Raw genomic sequence first — 7,367 nt, 5'->3', positions numbered from 1 at the left:
GGGGCCGGAGAGATAGCATGGAGGTAAGGTGTTTGCCTTTCATGCAGGAGGTCATCGGTTTGAATCCCGGCGCCCCATATGGTCCCCCGTGCCTGCCAGGAGCAATTTCTGAGCCTGGAGCCAGGAATAACCCCTGAGCACTGCCGGGTGTGACCCAAAAACCACAAAAAAAAAAAAAAAAAAAAAAAAAAAAAAAGATTAAAACCTGAGCAACATTAGGAGTAACCCTCCCACAAATTATTTTTTATTAATTTCTTTTTTGTTTGTTTGTTTTTTGGGGCCAAGCCCGGTGACGCTCGGGGGTTACTCCTGGCTATGCGCTCAGAAATTGCTCCTGGCGAGGAGGAGCATGTGGGATGCGGGGGATCGAACCGTGGTCTGTTCTTGGCTAGTGCTAGCAAAGCAGACACATTACCGCTCCATGCCACCGCTCTGGCCCCTTTTTACTAATTCCTAATGAAATAGAAAATTGAGCAGTAGTTTGAAAAATCCTCATAAAAATTCCATATTAATTAAGATAACCCACACAGACAACTTCAGGAATAGTGGTAATCCATAGGATTTGGGCACTAATTAATTCTTTAAAAATAAATGACCCTCAAAATGCAAATTTCCGAGTCTTGATTATACTTCACTCTGCAGTCCAACTTATTTCTCACCTTTGGTGATTCCTCACAATGCTCAGTGAAACTGAGGGAAAACATCACTGCTCTTTCCACGTACCCATTTAAAGTACTGGGTTTTTTACTTGAATTTTAGTACTGAGTGAGACCATAACCTATTGATAACCAAATGACAATTTATTAAAGAGGCTTTCTCAGTTTCCCTAAATAAATTCAGATTCCTTCCTAAATTAAAATTACTTTGCTTTAAGGAGAGGAGAAATAACATGCTGCTAGCCAAATAATTTGTCAAAAAATATCAAACTCTATAAAAGGCTAAGTATGAGAAACGGGTATGATAGAGTCACAGACTGACCTTTGTGAAGGCTGATTGGGCACTGGGCTAATTTACTGACCCAAAACCCAGGTATAACCTTTTAAAGGTAAATCCTTAATTAGGTTTTAAATCCTAAATATTAAAGCTCAAGGTGGGTAAAGCAAGAAGCAATACCTGTGGCATCTTTTAATGCATTTTCTGCATTTATGTGAATAATACATGATTTAGTCTCAAGTTTTTCCAAAATCTAAATCCATGTCATACTTTAGGTAAACACTATCCAGGGAAACTGTGGAAACTTTGGAAATTTGAGTGAATATGGAATTTGAATGAATGAAATGAGATGGCTCTAAGAAAATTAAAAACTTGTGTAGATTGCTTGTGTAGGGGATAGGTGTAATGGAAAAGAGAAAATCACATTATTTTGAAACTTGTTCCTGCTTTATGGATGGGTCATGTGTAGCAGATCTTACAGTTGGAAGCCAGAATAATGGTCCTGAAAAGCTCTAGTTTATGGAAGATATTCTCATCTTCTAAGAGACTTGGCAAATAACTGAACCAATATAACCTCATGAAGATGCCCAGCAGGTTATGGACTGACTTATCATTCAATGGACCCTGGGAGGTGGACCTCCCAGGAGGTTTACTTCTCATTACTCACTACTCCAAATAGGCTGCTCTGAGAGGCTGTTAACTGAAGAAATCTTTCCATAGATTTCCATATCACCAAAATGTCTTTTATAAAAATGTCTGTGTTCAACTGTTCTTTTTTTCTATTAAAGGGAAAAATTAAAAACAGTAACAATACCACATGACTCTTGAGGATTAAAGAGATAGCTCTAATTGCTGATAAGAACGTGAATTTAGGGGCCGGGCGGTGGCGCTAAAGGTAAGGTGCCTGCCTTGCCTGCACTAGCCTTGGACGGACCGCGGTTCGATCCCCCGGTGTCCCATATGGTCCCCCAAGCCAGGAGCGACTTCTGAGCGCATAGCCAGGAGTAACCCCTGAGCATTACCGGGTGTGGCCCAAAAATCAAAAAAAAAAAACGAACGTGAATTTAATCCTTGGTATTGCATAGCTCTTGAGCACTACAGGGCAGAAGCCCTGGAAGCCCCAATACCACTCGGTTTTTTTGTTTGTCTGTTTGTTTTTGCTTTTTAGGCCACATCCTGTGACGCTCAGAGGTTACTCTTGGCTATGCGCTCAGAAATCGCTCCTGGCTTGGGAGACCATATGGGACACCGGGATCGAACCAAGGTCCGTCTTGGATCAGAAGCGTGCAAGGCAAATGCCCTGCCACCTTGCTATCGCTTTGGCCCCAATAACACTAGGTTTGATCCTTAGTTGGGTACTGCTGAGCCCAAGCATTGAACCATCTTGCCTGTTGGTGAGGCATCAACTGGGAGTGATCTTCAAGCTTACTGAGCACTGTTTGAGGGCCCTCTCACCAAAAATAAACAAACAAAACTTTGGAATGGGAGTGAATGAAATGAGATGGCTCTAAGAAAATTGAAAACTTGTGTAGACTCCTTGTGTAGGGGATATATGTGATAGAAAAGAAAATCAAGCCTTGAGTTTCCCCTACAGCTTACAATTTCTTATTTAATAAGCTCTTTTTTTTTTTTTTATAAAAAAGATTAAAGTGAAATACTTTTTCCTTCTGGGAGACGAAGATAATGAGGAGATATTTGCCTTCACTTTGTTTTTAGTTTGTACATGTGACAAGCGGAAATTCACTCTGGCACATCCTACTCACTTGTCAGATTGCTCTGACTCTAACTAACACCACTTTCATCACTTTAGCCAGCTGCTCTGGAACCTGTTTCCTCTAATACAGGAAATTTAAGTTCTACAATATTGTAATCAAGTTCCTACTTTGTTTATTTGTTTATGGGCCATTCCTGGCTCTGTGCTCAGATATCATTCCTGGCATGCTGGGGGACCATATGGGATGTTAGAGATGGAACCCAGGTTGGTTGTGTTCAAGGTAAATGCCCTACCCATTGTGGTATTGCTCTGAGCTCATCAAAGTCCTAGTTTTAACTATTTACCCTTACTACTGACTCAGGGCATCTTTCCAAGTTTACCACTATCTGTTTTATCTTTTTGTTTTTTGCTTTTTAAGTCACACTCAGAAGTTCAATGGTGCTCCGGGCTTACTCCTAACTAAGTGTTCGGAAATCAATTTGGGTCATTAGTTCTGGGGGATCAAATTGGGATGGTTATATGCAAGGCAAACTGCCTTATCCTCTATTTTATTCCAATGACTCTGCCTGTGTCATAATATTAAAGCAGGAAGTTCTGGTACTGGCAGTCATTGAAAAGATGGTGTTCATTAGAACGTGGCTTTGCATAGCTAGAGAAATTAATGCCTAGAGAAGTGAGATGATATTCTCATAGTCACAAACAGACCTTCCACAGAGTTCAAAATAACATCCCTGTACAACTTGTTCAGTTAAGCTTAAGCATCAGGACAAAATGAGTTGAATGGTAGTCCGGAAGAGCTTGGCAGGGTAATTAATTCTTAATTAATTCTTAAGCAATGTGTGAATTAAAACCAATATACTTGCAACATACTGACCATTTTTATACTAAATGAACTCTGTGTAGTATTAGCCTCCCTCTTGATAGAATATGGATTAAAACTGAGAATATATCTGCAAACTTTTATTCTACTGGCCTTGATAGGGAAATGTGTGGGGCTGGAGAGATAGCATGGAGGTAGGGCATTTGCCTTGCATGCAGAAGGAACGTGGTTCGAATCCCAGCGTCCCACATGGCCTCCCGAGCCTGCCAGGAGCGATTTCTGAGTGTAGAGCCAGGAGTAACCCCTGAGGCTGCCAGGTGTGACCCACATACCCCAAAAAAGAAAGGAAAATGTGTGACAACTGTTTTCTATCTAAATAGAAGGAATAGTTTAGGGCTAAAAATGATTAACAGGTATGTCAGAGTTTCTCTAGGGAATGGTCCAAAGAAATGTATTGTTTGCCAATTTTTCCTCTGAATTGAAGGTAACAGGTCATTCCAAGGGTAACACTATTGGGGAGACTTAGTACAGTGAATCTGTTACAACATGCCCAACTAGAGTAGGAAACCATACCTTTACAAGGCTTAGTGTTAAAAAAAGGGGAGGTGATTGTAATTTAAATATTGCTGATTATCACAAATGACAGGAAGAGAAAAAAAAGAGAAAAGCCTTGATTACAGGAATATTGTTAAAGAAAATCAAAGGAAGTTTTGTAACTGTTCAGATACATAATTCAAAATGGGATTGTTCTACTTTTCACATCTGCTTTGATAAGTAGATAATATTCATATATTAAATATTTTATTTAATTTGAGGTTATCTTTGTAAGTTTACTATCTGAATCATTCTTAGGAATGAAAAACTTCATTTTTCATCTTAGATTATTAAGAAATTACTCAGATCATTAACAATTTCAAATTATTGAAGTCAGAATGAAGTTTTTAGTATATCTTTAAATAAATTAATTTACCTAAACTCCCGGGTTAAGAGTTCAGACTCTTCAGACTTTGCCACAAAAATCATAACTATTGCACTAAGGACATGCCAGAACAAAGATCAAAGGAGCTGACTTTCCTATATCCCACAAAGTTAAAAATGTTTGCTTTAGGGGCCAGAGCGATAACACAGTGGGAAGGGCATTTGCCTACATGTGACCAACCCAGGTTCAATCTCCAGCATTACACATGATCCCTTGAGCCTGCCGTAGTGATTTCTGAGCACAAAGCCAGGAATAACTCCTGACCACTGCCACGTATGACTACTTCCTTGCTCCTCAGACAAAGTTTGCCTTAGAGTTTAATAAAAATGTAACCTCTGGGGCTGGAGAGATAGCATGGAGGTAAGACGTTTGCCTTGCATGCAGGACAGTGGTTAGAATCCTGGCATCCCACATGGTAGCCCGAGCCTGCTAGGAGTGATTTCTGACCATAGAACCAGGAGGAACTCCTGAGCACCGCTGGGTGTGACCCAAAAACAAAACAAAACAAAAAAAAATGTAACCTCTAACACACACAAACATATACATAAAACTTCAGGTACTTTTCAGAAAGATGCTAATCAGCATTTTTCTTCCCTTTTCTGGCATATGTCAGAGGTACAATAAAAGTTCTCAAGAACTTTTGGGGTTGGAGTAATAGTACAATAATACTATTGTACTATAATGCTAGGGCACTTGCCTTGCACTCAAACAACTGGCTTTGATCATCAGCATCCTATATGGTCCCCAAGCATAGCCAAGAATGATTCCTGAGCGCCTAAAATTTTTGAGCACCACTAGATGTGGCTGAATTTTTTTAATGAAATAAATAAAAGTTAAAAAAAAGAAGCCCAGGGCCCGGAGAGATAGCACAGCGGTGTTTGCCTTGCAAGCTGCTGATCCAGGACCAAAGGTGGTTGGTTCGAATCCCGGTGTCCCATATGATCCCCTGTGCCTGCCAGGAGCTATTTCTGAGCAGACAGCCAGGAGTAACCCCTGAGCACCGCCAGGTGTGGCCCAAAAACAAAAACAAAAAAAAAAAGAAGCCCAGATGAATATCAGGGTGATATTAAATCATATTTAGGAAATGAATTTTTAATATATAGATTAGTTAAAATATAAATGATTTCCTGGCTTTATCACAATCAGGTGTAAATGAACACTCAAACCAAAAGGTGTGAGCATTTCAACTACATGTGCAAGAACCACAGACAGCAAACTACAATTCCTGACAACAAAGGGAAGGACAATAAATAAATGGTTAAGAAAATTAATAAATACATACATTAATACAATAAACCTTTGAAAATATTAATTATATTGGTAAATTAAATTTGTCAACAATTGAAATGAAAACTTTTATCTGAAATGATTCACATAAATATAAGGTATTAATACAAAGATTAATATCAGTCAATAAACCCTTTGTATATAATTCTTTGAAACAAGTATCAAGAAAAACAGAAATGGGGCCGGAGAGATAGCATGGAGGTAAGGCGTTTGCCTTGCATGCAGAAGGTCGGTGGTTCAAATCCTGGCATCCCATATGGTCCCCTGAGCCTGCCAGGAGCAATTTTTGAGCATAGAGCCAGAATAACCCCTGAACACTGCCAGGTGTAACCCAAAAACCAAAAAAAAAAAAAAGTAAAAACAAAAAAAAATGCTTTTACCACTTCTTCCCTTCAGGTGTCTTTGATTTTTTTTTTTCTCTCCTTTCCTTCTAACCTCTGCAGTTACACACTTAAAGCTGAGCAATTCTCCCTCCTTTCATTTCTTTACTAACATTCTATCACTTCTCAAATAGCTAGGGGATAAGGTTTGTCCATCAAATAGCTAAGGGGTAAGGCTTGTCCATTCCTAAATTGGGCTTCTTGCTGCAAGCCTAGCTTTTGTTTGATGGGAGCATAGCTGTATTTACGGGTTACTCCTGGCTAGGTCCTTAGGAAGAGTCATTCCTGGTAGTATCAAGGGAGCAGGTGGTATAAAGGATTGAGCCCAAGTCTCCTACATGTATGCAAAATTTGATTTCAGCCTAAACTATCTCTCCAGCCCCTAAAAATACTTTTTGTTTTGCATGTCTGTAATGATACAACCTGTAAATCTTCTTGATATACCAGATGTAGAACAAGGAGTTTTCTCTTATTTCTCAGGGGTGAAATGCATGTTAGACAGGTTTCAGATACTCAACCTTTATCCTGTCCCCAGCCTTTCACAGATGGAGGCCCACACAACTTGCACCTGCAGGCTCTGGCCTGTCTATATCTGTGATTCAGTTCTCCTTAAAGCTCAAAGAAAATCAGCACCTCAGTCCCATCAGTATGAACTTAGGCTTGCTGCCCAGAGTACTTTGACCTGAAGTTTTGGGGCCTCTGAGGCATCAAAGTAACAGCATTTGCCATTTATTTTAACTGTATAACTTGGATGCAACAGAGTACAATGAAAAGAGCAGTAACTAAGGAGCGAGGCAGATCAGAAAGGTTAAGGTTTGAGTTGAAAAGATAGTACTGTGGTGTAAAATTAAAATCCATGAGTTGTAAAATCAACCCATGTGCCGTATCTCCAATCCCAGATGAACAAGTCTAAAGCAGAATAGCTGCATGAAATAATCCAGACCAGCCTGAAGGTGAAACACAGGTATTCTGGCAATCTTTTACCTCATATCAAGAGCAAATTGCCTGCCAGAATGGTCCTTTTTATTGAGTACAGAGACCACCCCCCAGGTGGGGAAATAAGAACAGCTAGATCAGGCTATTCTGGACCAGTACTGCTCAGGTTTACATGTAGACAATCTCTGTTTTGGTGTAAAAAACAAGTTATAAACAAATAGATTCAAAGGAACCAGGATTGATCTTTGTTTTGGATAAAACAAGGCGTAATCTAATACTGTAGGTAAGGTGTGGCTGATCTGTCATTGCATATGGTAT

This window comes from Suncus etruscus, chromosome 13 (assembly GCF_024139225.1).
Source record: "Suncus etruscus isolate mSunEtr1 chromosome 13, mSunEtr1.pri.cur, whole genome shotgun sequence".
In the NCBI taxonomy this organism is placed as follows: domain Eukaryota; kingdom Metazoa; phylum Chordata; class Mammalia; order Eulipotyphla; family Soricidae; genus Suncus; species Suncus etruscus.
This window is presented reverse-complemented; position numbering follows the sequence as displayed.